General features: G+C 46.6%; 1 long non-coding RNA gene across 1 annotated transcript in view; it reads right to left on the bottom strand.

The window, feature by feature from the left end:
* The window catches only part of LOC144123139 (uncharacterized), a 31968-nt gene extending 20439 nt beyond the window's left edge, over positions 1-11529 (bottom strand). Inside the window, exons 1-2 of the long non-coding RNA XR_013313019.1 lie at positions 11486-11529; positions 10761-10862 (exon numbers count right to left, since the gene is read on the bottom strand). This is a non-coding gene — a long non-coding RNA (uncharacterized LOC144123139). The remainder of the gene's footprint in view (positions 1-10760; positions 10863-11485) is intronic.
* Positions 11530-13478: the final 1949 nt, after the last annotated feature.

The raw sequence follows: 13478 nt of genomic DNA, 5'->3' as shown, positions 1-13478 counted from the left end.
CAGAAACAGTTGCAAACTCAGAGGAGGCAGTGCGGTATGGGAGAACTGTCTTGATGGGAGCGGGTGGATGCCGCCCGTAGAGCAAAGAAAATGGGGAAAAACCGGGTTTGGGCTGGGTAGCAGTGTTGTAGGCATGCGTAATATAGGGTCGAACTTGGTCCCTACTCGTGTGGTTGGCAGCAACGTATTATGCCAGCATGTCGCCCAGAGTGCGAGTAAATCGTTCAGTTAGACTATTATTTTGCGGATGGTAGGCTGCACAACTCCGATGAATTATATTGCACTCGGCGAGTAGAGCTTTAACGACGTCCGGCAAGAAGACGCGTCTTCTTTCACTGAGAGGTTCACGAGCAGCACCGTGGCGAAGTATAAAGCGTTGCAAAATGAAGGACGCCACTCCACGAGCTGTACCAGCCGGGAGCGTGGCGGTTTTGTAGCGATAGCTACATTACCGTAGCAATTCAAGCCTTCAGCGTGGCGGTGTCACGTGACCATGGCAGTGGCACGTAACAGTGGCGGCCCAGCCACGGTGTAGCTGCGCTGCCACCGACACGTGGTGCGGAGCAGCTGCTACTGCCGGCGGCGCGGCGCGCCTGCGAAACAGAGTTGCAACAGCTGTGCGCATGCGCCGTGTCAAGTGGGACGAAGATGAAGAAGGAACGCCCAGCGAAACGTTGTGGCGAAAGACTGACTTTGCAATTCAACTGAGCAAGTTCCACTCGGCCAGCTGTAGCCATCGCGTCACTCCAGGTTTAACCAGTGCGAAACCACCGCCAAGTTCTTTTGTACTGGGCGAGGTGATCAATGGCAAAAATGTCCAAGCGGTTGCCAAAAGCGGTGTATGGTAGAGGGCCACATAAATCTATGCCAACACGGTCGAAGGGGCGAGGCGGACAATGTAGTGGCTGCAACTCTCCAGCGGACTGATGAGAGAGCTGCTTACGGCGAGTGTACGTCTTGAACATTCCCGCGTGGCCGCTTTGCGTGTCAGCGTGGAAAGAAGTGCAGGCTTGGGACCGCAGATCTCGGGGAATGACGAGAAGCCATTTCCCTCCAACAGAATTATAGTTGTACCGATAAGGAAGATCATCACGTATATCAAAATGTAAAGCATGGTGGCGAAGGGCGCGGGATAGTGGAGGCGTAGATGGGTCTGCAAGAAAGTCAAGAAGAGATGCAGCGCATTGATAGTTACACTGCTCAGAAGGCATGTCACAGGTGGCGAGCGAATGTGCAGTGGATTCGAGGGCGGAGAGGCTGGCAAGGTTGGTCGGAAGGGGGGGGGGGCGGGACAGAGCATCAGGATCTTGATGCTTGCGGCCCGACTGATCTAAGACACAAATGTTATATTCTTGGAGACGGAGAGCTCATCGAGCTAGGCGACCAAAGGGATCTTTTAGCGAAGAAAGCCAGCATAGGGTATGGTGGTCGGTGACCACGTCAAATAGAGAGCCTTATAGAGATAGGGTTGAAACGTTCCAAGGGCCCAGACAATGGCCAAGCACTCTTTTTCCGTCACAGAGTAGTTGGATTCAGATTTCGTGAGGGTGCGGCTGGCGTAAGCAACCACATATTCCTCGTATCCAGACTTGCGTTTAGCGAGCACAGCCCCGAGGCAAATGCCACTGGCGTCCGTGTGTACTTCCGTTTGGGAATTGCGGGTCGAAGTGACGGAACACGGGTGGTGCCGTGAGCAGACTGCGCATGGTGTTGAAGGCGTCTTCGCAGGCAGGCGACAAAATCGAAAAATCTAGGTTGCTGCCGAGAAGCTGAGTTAAAGGTTAAACAGTGGCCGCAAAGTTGCGAATAAAACGTCAAAAAAAGGAACAGAGGCCTAGGAAGCTGAGCAGTTCGTTATGCAAGTACATTTCGGAAACGCTGTCGCTGCACGAGGTTTTCGGCGCCGAGGCGGACGCCCTCTTTAGACACAACGTAGCCTAATATTGTCAACTCACGAGCAGCAGATCGCCATCTTTTTAAGTTCAGCTGAAGACCGGCGTCCGTAAGACATGTTAAGACGTACTTCATCCGAGACAGATGAGTCGCAATGTCGGGCGAAAAGGCCACAATGTCGTCGGGATAACACAGGCATGACTTCCATTTCAAGCGGCGCCGATTGCTGTCCATCGTGCGCTCAAAAGTAGCCGGGGCATTACAGAGACCAAAAGGCATGACATTAGCTTCATTCAGGCCATCAGGGGTCACAAAATGCGGTTTTAGGGCGATCGCCGGCTGCCATGGGGACCTGCCAGTACCCAGAGCGCAAATCAAGAAAAGGGAAGAGTTCCGCTTGTTGAATCCAGTCCCGAGCATGAACAATGCGGGGAAGAGGGTCAACATTCTTTCGCGTGACCTTATTCAGGCGGCGGTAATCAACGCGTAAACGAATAGAGCCATCTTTCTTCTTCACGAGTACCGCAGACGAGTCCCAGGGACTTTGTGACGCCTGGATCACGCCGATCTGAAGTATGGCGTCAACTTGCTCCTGCATAACTTGGCGCTCACTGGCGGAGACACAATATGGGCGCTGATGCAGAGGGGTGTGGTCACCGGTATCGGTGTGGTGGGTGACGGTCGACATGCGGTTCAAAACTGGTTGGTGGGAATCGAAGGAAAAACGAAATCGATGAAGCAGCAAGAGAAGTTGAGTGCGTTGAGGTGCAGGAAACAGGGGTCGATTGAGGGCAGGAAAACATCTGGAGGCGAAGTGTCGAGTGCAGGATCCTGGCAGGCTGAGGGCATATACGTCGAGGGACGGCGAATCGCGTCTTATTGCGATAGAGAATGAAATCAATGTTTTGTACTCCACCGAGGTACTCACCGCGACGCAGAGCGTAAACATATGTAAACGCAGTTGTCACGAACAACGTTCTGAGGCCAGCTGACGAGGGTGAGGACGGCGGAAGGTATGGGCAGGTACTTGCGGCACAGAAAGAGGGGCTATAGTGTAAAAAGTTCGTTGCCGTCGCGAACAAGGTCAGAAGTGATGTGCACAAGAACAGAACAGGCAGGCAGTTCAGTGCCTTCGGCAACGACGGATTTGGCAGGAGCAGCAGAATGGGCATCGGGCGACTAGGAACCTCTGACCGCAAAGAACTCTAGTTCAGCACGAGCACAGTCGATGAATGCGATGACTGCGAAGGCTCGACAGGAAGTCCCAACCCAAGAATATGTCATGAGATTTGCTTGGTCAAATGATGAATTCAATTACGTAGAGGATCTCTTGAATAACGACGCAAGCCGTGCGCGTCGCTAACGGTGCAATAGCCTGCGCGCTTGCGGTCCGCAGCGAGAATCCAGAAAGTGGGGTCGTGACTTCTCCCAAGAAGCGGAAAAATTGATGGCCATGGCAGAAACAGCAGCACCGCTGTCGACAAGCGCCAGAACAGAAACACCCTCTACTGAAACGGCCATCAGATTTGCGGGAGTTAATTGAGGCCTTGGGCGTTTCGCTGGTGGCGCGGTTCTTGCGTCAGGAACTACGGCGTCTAGTTTTTTTCTTGCGAAAGATGCGGGTGCCGACGCATGGGAGAAATGGAGCGGCAACGAAGCGAAGATGAGCGACAGGTTGAGAAAGTAGTGCGATCAGGCGAAAGCGGGCGACTCTGTGGCGGCTCCGCTGGCGCTGAGTATTCACTGAGAGGAGGCCAGTAACCAGGATGTTGGGAGATTGGCGCACGACGAAGGCAAAGCGGGACCAGAAGAACAAGCAATCCGCAAGAGTGACAAATTGCCCGATTGTCACTAGTACGCCAGGGATTGCCGAATTGTCGAATCGGTCGTAACAAAGGCGTCGGAGCATGAGGAATTTGAGCCACATACGTTAGAGGTGCTGCGTAGGGTGGGCGGTAGTTTGGCGGCCACGGCCGTGCGACGGCGGCAGCGCAGGTCAGGCATGCAGCGATAATTGCGGGCGGCAGTGCTGGTGCAGGCGCCTCAGCCACTTTTTCACTGAGGACAGTGCGAAGGTCGGGCGCCAGGTATGAAGATTGCACAGAGGAGGAGGAAGGTGGCAGGAACTAAAGGTGACATGAAACTTTCCCACGCACAAAGTCTTCGGTCTGCGCCAATACTTGTGAATGGTCGGGTGCAGTCGACAGGCCGGCAAGCAACTCGACAGGCGCTGCGTGCTGGCGAATGATTAGCCTGTGCTTGCGCAGCTCCTCGAAGCACTAGCGGAGACGGACGACTTCGGCAACGGTGCGGAGATCTCGCGACAGCAGCATTTGAAAGGTGTCATGCTCGAAGCCTTTCAGAATATGCTTGATCTTGTCAGCCTCGGACATCTGGGCGTTGACGCGCGTACACAGGTTTACCACACCAGTGCAGCTTGTGAACGTCTCACCCGACTGCTGAGAGTGCTCGCGCAAGCGATGTTTGGGGCACAGCTTGTGCACAGGACGACGTCCAAACACTTCGGTGAGGTTCGGCTCGATAGCAGTGCAGGTTGGGAAGTCTGCTTCGTGGTTGCGAAACCACAGGTAGGCAATGCCGGTAATAAAAGATGACAATATTCAATTTGGCAGTGTCGTCCCACTTGTTATATGTGCTCAACAGCTCGTATGATGTGAGCCAGTCTTCAGCGCCTTGGTCGTCAGTACCGCAAAGAGGACGAGGCCCCGCTTCCGGAGGGTGCCGGAACTGAGGACTGGAGAGCCCAACTGCACAGCTCGGCGGCTGGCGTCTTTCGGCATAGCGAAGGTCGGTAGCGTGCGGCTGCGGAGATCCAGGGCGGTACAAGGATGTTAAACTGAACCTCCATGAAATGTTACGGGGGCTTAAGTCAGCGCTGAGGAAGCGGTGAAACCACGGTGGGGTCAGTGTCTCTGGTCTGTCCAGGTCAGCACGCTTTTGCTCTTAACGATGGCAGTGCGGCTAATATAATGCATTTCTTTCTGTTCTCTTTCTCTCTCTCTTTTTATGTATATATATATATATATATATATATATATATATATATATATATATATATATATATATATATATATATATATATATATATATATATATTGACTGTTCGATCCCTTCATAAGTTTGTCACACGAGCCCCTCATTTCCTTTACCTTGTCTGCTAATAGTTTAACGAGGGTATCGGATCTCGCAGTCTTGATTTCAAAAGTAGCATAAGGGGGCTCTCGCACAGTTTCCGCCCTCGCCCTTAGATGATGTTTCACGTCACACTCGCGCTAATACAGGACGTGCTACGTCCGCCGCTATGGACGAGAGTGGCGCTGGTAGAAACTCTCAAGGTTCGCTTACACCCGATAAACATAACCACCTACGAGAGCAGCAGATTTGACAGCCGTCGCCGTAGCTCGGTTGGTAGAGCACCGGGAACGATATTCGGAGGTCGTGGGTTTGGATCCCGCCGGCGGCATAGTTGTTTTTCTGCTGCTTTATAAGTAACTTTTTAAGCGATAGATTAATCGAGGTATTATTATCCCACTGATCAGCACTACGCCTTAAAAAAAAAATTAAACATATCTCTATGCACCTTGGTTTCGGTGACTGTGTGCTCCCTTCATAAGTTTGTCCAACGAGCCTCTCATTTCCTTAGCTTTGTCTGCTAATAGCTTAACAAGGGTCACGGTTCTCGCAGTCATGATGCCATAGGTAGCACAAGAGGGCTCTCGCACTGTTTCCGCCCTCGCCGTTAGATGACGTTCCACCTTACACTCGCGGTAATACAGGACGTGCTACGTCCGCCGCTATGAACGAGGGTGGCGCTGGTGAACACTCACAAGGTTCGCTACACCCAATAAACATAAATACCCACGAGAGAAGATTGGACAGCCGTCGCCGTAGCTCAGTTCGTGGAGCACCGGAAGCGATATTCGGAGGTCGTGGGTTCGGATCCCACCGGCAGCATGGTTGTTCTTTCTGCTGCTTTATAAGTAATTTTCTTTAAGCGATAGATTAACCGAAGTATTATTATCCCGCTGATCAACCCTACACGTTTAAAACAATTTAAACATTCCCCTATGCACCTTGGTTTCGGTGACTTTTGGCTCCGTTCATAAGTTTGTCTAACGAGCCTCTCATTTCATTAGCTTTGTCTGCTTATAGCTTAACAAGGGTCTCGGTTTTAGTAGTCTTGATGCCATAGGTAGCATAAGAAGGCGCTCGCACAGTTTCCTCCCTCGCCGTTAGATCACGTTCCACGTCACACTTGCGGTAAAACAGGGCGTGCCTCGTCCGCCCCTATGGACGAGGGTTGCGCTGGACAACTCTCAAGGTTCGCTTATGCCCAATAATCATAAATACCCACGAGAGCAGCAGATTGGCCAGCCGTCGCCGTAGCTCGGTTGGTAGAGCACCGGACGCGATATTCGGAGATCATGGGTTCGGATCCCACCGGCGGCATGGTTGTTTTTTCAGCGGCTTTATAAGTAATTTTCTTTAAACGATAGATTAGTCAAAGTATTGTTATCCCACTGATCAGCACTACAGATTAAAAAAAATTAAGTATTCCCCTATGCGCCTTGGTTTCGGTGACTGTTTGCTCCCTTCATAAGTTTATCAAACGAGCCCCTCATTTCCTTGACTTTGTCTACTCCCAACACATGTGCAACGTGCTCTTAACACAGCGCTATCCACATTCCCTTATTGATGACGCCATAAGCAGAGCTTCAAATCTGAACCGTAGTCAAATACTCCAGGGGCACCGAATAGATAACCGAAATGATTACACTACAAACCTTATTCTCACATTTAACAGTAACGGACCGAACATAAACAGAATTCTTAACTAGCACTTTAATATCCTCCAGCAAAATCAACGACAATCGGAAATATTATATTTACATGCGCACCCCGCGTGATTTACAGGCGTTTCAAAAACATTCAGAACCATCTAGACCACTCCAAGGAACACAGAGCCACAAAAATATGGATGCCAGCCCTGTGGTAAAGGTCGCCGCAAAGTTTGCCCGACAGTGAGTCTCCTTCTACTAGTTCAGAACGCTGGAACGCGACTAAACGGCAGAGGCGTTTCCAAGAAACACCGCAGCAGCGGCTCGAGAAGGAACGTGCGCTTCGAGAGAAGGAAATCGAAAAGCGAAGAAAACAGCGAAAATATTATACACTATTGCTTCGCAATCACCAGGCTTAACCAAGCTAAGCCACGGCCGTTTTTGTTCATTTTTTTCAACTGTTGTTGCTATATGCTTGTTATACTCCTTTCTCCCTCCTCTGCAGCTCACAACCTTAAAACATCCATATGACGCGAGACCACTACAGTCCTAAAGAAGACCGCACCGCGGTCGAAACGTTGATAAAAAAATGTGTCTCTGTAGAAGTGCCCACTTCTCTTAAATCTTTATTCTGCGGAGCCAATGCAACCTACGTTCGTAACGTATATATATATATATATATATATATATATATATATATATATATATATATATATATATATATCAATATATATATATATATATATATATATATATATATATATATATATATATATATATTTATATATATATATATATATATATATATATATATATATATATATATATATATATATATATATACACAGTATAGAAGATAAACGTACTTGGTTGCTAGAGGAAAAAATTCAAAGTTGAAAACGCTTCATTTAGCCATAGATTTATTTTGAGTCGACGTTTCGGACAGAGCCTGTTCTTTCTCAAGACTGCGGTTACAGGGGTCTTCTTCCTCTTCTTAAGGAGTTGGCACAGGCACACATGTACGACATACGAACAAAAGAAACAAACGGAGGCAAAAAATACTAGAAAAGATACAGAAAGAAAGGGAAGAAAGGGGAACAAATAAAAAAGAAGAAAAACGCTCTGTCCCCCGCCGCCCACCCCGCAGCCGCTGGGAGCAGTGCCAACTCCTTAAGAAGAAGAAGAAGACCCTTGTAACCGCAGCCTCGAGAAAGGACAGGCTCTGTCCGAAACGTCGACTCAAAATAAATCTATGGCTAAATCAAGCGTTTCAACTTTGAAATATATATATATATATATATATATATATATATATATATATATATATATATATATATATATATATATATATATATATATATATATATATATATATATATTGCACACCGTGGCTGATGACAGATCAACTGATAATTGGTCGTGAAAGGTTGCTCGCGAGGACCAACCTGGGTCTCGGAAGCCCTACATAACTTGCCATCGCAGGGCAGTGGCTCATCGCTTAACCGCTGCACCACTGGGCGAGAAGTGGTGCAACGACTTCTAGGAATATATGACTGGAAAGTAGAACATGACCAATTACGCATATAAGATCATTAACGCATTATCGCTGTTCAAACAGCTTCCATTCGTGACCGATCGGTCCGAACACCAAAAAAAGTGGAAATGGAGATTACAGCGCACCTAATTCGCATTTGTTCTAACCATGTCATACATTTCAAGCAATCTAGGAAACGCGCAGCTGAGTCTGGGAAGGCGCACACGAGTTTTGAGAAGCCTTTTTAATCAGCTACTTTTCTTAGCTGTAAAGGTGCTCGGCGTCTTTAGGCCCTTTTCATGTGCACCGACCTGTGTGACCATAGAAGTCCGCATGGAGAAGAAAGGCTGGAGAATCGCAGATTAGACATTGCAACGCCTACTGGACGCCTTTGAGTGCTCTATACAATTTATCTAATATCGACAGCCGCAAACAGTTGGTGTCGTAGCTCCTCTTAGAGGTGTATTATATAAGTTTCTGAGTTGCGATTTGCGATGCGTTCAGAGTGCGAAATGTCTCGAGGATGCAATAGTCGTGCTGGTGCTGTAGTGGAGCATGCGTACGATCAGCCACGCACCGCGCAGGAGAACAGCAGTGGTAATTTTTATCTGTGGCACTCGACTTTCACATAATTTCGATTATTATCAAGGCGTCAAAAACACTTGGCGTCCTTAGATGGAACTTAATATAACAAATGCAGACACAACGGTTTAGACGTACAATGCATTAGTCAGTTCTAAATTGAGAATACGCCTCTTTTTGGTACCCAAATGTGCATACTTGATAAACTAATGTCTTTGTGAATAACGCCGCCCGGTTTGCATCTATGACCGGGAACATATTGCGTAACAGGAATTAGAATAAAATACAACATCTTAAGTTTTCTGGAAAGAAAGAATATCTCGCATGCTATCGTTTTTGTACAGAATATATCGTGCTGATTCTTTATTTGCTATGTGCCACATCATACCGCTTCATCGCCTTTTGTTAATGTGCTGATCACCAACTGAAAATCGAACCCACCTTTGATCCAGCTGATACCGTTAAATTATCGGCTTATCCTCTTTTCGTGAGGACGTCACTGGGAAAACATATGCTTGTAAAATTCCGGGAGACCTCGTCAACGCCTCTGCTTTGTGAGTTTCTCCTAATGAATTTGCGGTAGAGTTGGTTTCAACATCACAAAGTACTGCGGCGTTTTTCATCAAGCACTAGTATGTAGCTAGGCCAGAACTATACTTTTCATTTCTTCGGGCGCAAAGCGCCCATGTTCTCTCCTACACGCTCTTCGAATTTCTCGCCACCTGATTTCTTTCATGTGGGCTATTCAAAATCGAAAATAGCACCTAGAGCAAAGAATAACGACTGCGTGCAAGAATATTGCGAATCAAGCACTGCTCATAGTTATGCAGCACAAGAAAGCACAGTTTCTGATGTGCACTGCTGCCGAAAAAAAACTTCGAGCATTATGTGTAAATTTGCTGCCCCAGCAACAGAACATTGTTAAGGTTCCGTTCAAAAAAGATGATATCGAGTTATTGCAAAAAAATTTACCGGGTGCACTTAAGCAACTCATGAGCGAGTAACGTCAACGCATTTCAAATCTGTTGCAGTTCTATTCACATTCCATTATCACTCTGTTCAATTTATATTTTATTGCATCCCAATACTATTCTATTGATGTCCTATTTTTTTTTTTGCAACTGGAGCAGTTTTAACCACTATTACTGACCATCACTGGTAACACTCTGTATATTCTCGTTGTTCGAAGACATAAAATAGTTTATATTAGTAGCGAGTTTTTTAACAGCAATTCTTGGACGACGCCCGGGATTCGTGCCGGTGAACTATCTCATGCTTTTGCATTAATAAACTAAATTCATTTTTATTTTGCAGAAGTGCGGCTTGTTTTTTTTTATGTGTAAGTAAGGATGTTGCTGGTCGAAGCGTGTGCACGGAGGCCTCAGTAAATGCATATCATTGTTCTGAACACATTTATTATAGAATGAAACATAAGGAAACTGCGACAAGCTGTCGATCTCCGTCGAACAAACACGCGACAAAAGCTCAGTTATGCTTTCTGCCAGGCCACTTGGTTCATTTTGACGTTCGAAAACATGTAATCAGAAAACCTCATTCATGAAATCAAACAAAATTGCTATCTCCGGCGCTCGTCGTGCGCTCCGGTTTCAGATCGGCGCTGTTTTAATGAAAAATTGGACCACGCTTATCTTTTTGTAGGAGCTTAATACAGGTTGCTAACAGTGTAGGAAGAAGCTGGAAAACTACATGCTCTAGCTTTCCCACATAAAATCATAACTTAAATCTTGTAATTAAGAAGTAAACAAGAGAAACATAACAATTGCCTAAAGAGAGCATAAAAAAGACTGAGTTTCAAATAAGTCGTCGCCTTCGAATAAAAACCAGGCAGAAAGGAGTAGTCTATTTCTATTATTCTCTTTTTGAAAGCTTTATAAACACCGTTTTGTTTGTAGCACAATGCGAACATTTTTAGAAGAAAAAAGGCTACTCACCGCGGCAGAATAATGTGAAGGGCAAGCAGAAACAAAACAAAAGCCTTCCTAGTAGCCATCATATTGAATGTTGAGGAGCGTCTATTATTTCTTTCACTGTCACTGTAACAAAACATGGAATAAAATCAATACTTCTTTAATTACACTAGTCCGAAAGCAGTAAATACATTGTTGCTGCCTTTATCGTGCTATCTCAGAAAAACACGAAAATTACTATTCTTCATGCAGCTCCCCATTCTGATTAGTTGGGCGCTAATATATATCATTTCTAGCTGCGATATGCGTAACGCCATGGCGCTTGTTGGCCCAGAGGCTCGGAACATTTTGCAACAGATACTGATGATGAGGTACGTTCTTCTCAATAGTAGGAGCAGTAGTAGTAGTAGTAGTAGTGGTTTATTAAAAAAATAATAAAAAGGAAGGAAAAGATTTTTGTTATCCCCGGCATCTGCCATCGACACTGAAGCACCTTAGCTGGGGCAGCGGAAATAAAGGATAGCAGGCAGAATGGGGAAATGAATTGGAAGAGGTGAGAGGGCAGCGTGCTTTGGCGCTTCCTAGACTTCTGAAGTTAGCGCTTCATTATGCAAAGGAAGACTTCATGCGAGGCCATAAAAAGATGATGGCTGTAATGTGAAGCTGTCGAGTCAAAATTATTAATCCCGCACATGCTTCAGCTGAAAGCGTAGGGAAGAAGAGAACCGTGAGCAATGCCATCACGTTACCCCTCACGACGTTTTCACTCCCACCGTCCAAATACCGAAGGGACATCTGCGCATTATTTATATATGGTGAAGTGGAAAGGAGAAATTGATGACCGCACATGCCCTAGCACACAGAAAGTTTGCATAAGGTTAGTTTTTTCGCTCCTTGTCGCCATTGCTGCAATTGCTGCAATGAGCAGATCTGGAAAAAACAACCTCATTCATCACTGTGGCGAACAATTATTTGATATTTGATCGTATGACGGCGCCGATATATTGAGATGAGTGCATACTAAATTGCTGAAGTAAAAATGAGCTGAGGCCTGTAAAACGGTCTGCGCTGTGTATTCCTCGAGAAATACGACGTGCGAATAACTCTCGAGACAATTGCTACCACACACGCCTATTTGCTTCATCTGAATTTTGCAGAACTGCAGTGCGAGCAGCATGTCCTGCTGCCAGTTGCGTTAAAAAAGCGCATGATTGGCAACGTCTTCTTCCAACGGCAGGCTGTCGCGTTTATGACCACGTGAAAGGCATAAAATTTGCAGTGAAAATATTTTTTTTTGCACAGACTATTCATATCTCGCTCGTATACTCAATGCTGCGTGGTATCATATGCATAGCTACGAAGCTGCAGTTCTTTTTCGTCACAGATGACAAAGATTGGTGCTTGCAATACGACACTGTAGAACCATGTTGGTGGTAATATAACAGCGATATTTCTGAGAACTGCACGCATGCTAGTGCGAGCAGCGTGTTTGCTCAATTACGTTTTCTTTATATTCTATTAGCTTTATCATCTGGAGTAGGCGATCCAGGGCCAGCATCTGAGGTTGTTTCAGCCTCCACGTCTTTTGCTGTTGAGCATTAGCTAATTTATTTCGCTATGGCGCACTCAGTTCTGGCAGACTGCGCAAACTAGGCCGGCATCAGTGACGCTATTTCGCCTTTCTGGCGTATCTTTATCTTTGTCCTTGGCGCCGATGACTAGGCATGTAAAATATAGGAGGCTATGTGGCCTCGCGCTTTCTCACGAAAGCTGCAGCCTGCTGATAGAAGATGGCATTGTTTCTTGAGCACTGCAGTTGGTCGCGCTGCGGGAAGAGTGCGTCTCAGCTCAGCGTCTCAAACTTGTGTTTACAAACATGTTCTTTGTGTCAATTGTGTTATGAAACACAAAGATTGAAAGCGCATTTATTCAAATAAACAAAGACACAACACTTATCCCACTGTTCTGCGCTTGCGTGGACGCACTGTGCTCACTTTGTTCGGCGCACATTGTCATAAAGTATACTGTGCGGCCGTCCTTTCGCCGTTGGCAGGGTGGTATCTCGATATCTGCATGTGTCCTGCTGCCGACACTGTAACTGTACTAGGGGTCAGTCAAGCTGCCCCTGAGCATCATTTTCTCCTTGTATCCCCGACAACCGTTGTATCTCCTTGTTTGTGGAAATACTTAGTTGTGAAGCGGGGACATTGACGAGGACAGCTTAATACAAATATTGAAACAAGCGCAAAAACTATGCGAACTTTTGACAGAAATTGGCATCGCGAATCGCAGAGCCGGCGTTGGATGTGTCATGAAGTGACATTGCAAATACGCGGCAAGCAGCGGACAAATAAGGTCATCGTTGGAAGCGTGATCGAATGCCATAGGCACTATGGGGTAAAGAGCACACATCAAGGTCCATCGTTGGAGGTGCCATGGAGTGACATTGCCAATACGGCGCAGTGAGAAAACAAGCAAGCGATCATTGGAGGTAGCATAGAGCGGCATTTACGACATTGGGACGACGATGTCAACACTTGTACTACATATGACCCATTCTTACCAGCGTGCTTCGAACATTGCGCCAATATATATGGCTCCCAGGATCATGTCTCAAATGCAGAACTGAAACCACGTGCCGGGTACTAATGAGACCAGCAGTCCCCGGATACTTTGTACCCGGAAAGAAAACGAGATTTTCCCGCTTTTTGCGCTACCTTTTTAATTCAAGTATGTGCGACC

Source organism: Amblyomma americanum, chromosome 3, assembly GCF_052857255.1.
Source record: "Amblyomma americanum isolate KBUSLIRL-KWMA chromosome 3, ASM5285725v1, whole genome shotgun sequence".
In the NCBI taxonomy this organism is placed as follows: domain Eukaryota; kingdom Metazoa; phylum Arthropoda; class Arachnida; order Ixodida; family Ixodidae; genus Amblyomma; species Amblyomma americanum.
The sequence above is the reverse complement of the archived record's forward strand: the minus strand, read 5'-3'. Positions and strand labels throughout refer to the sequence as shown.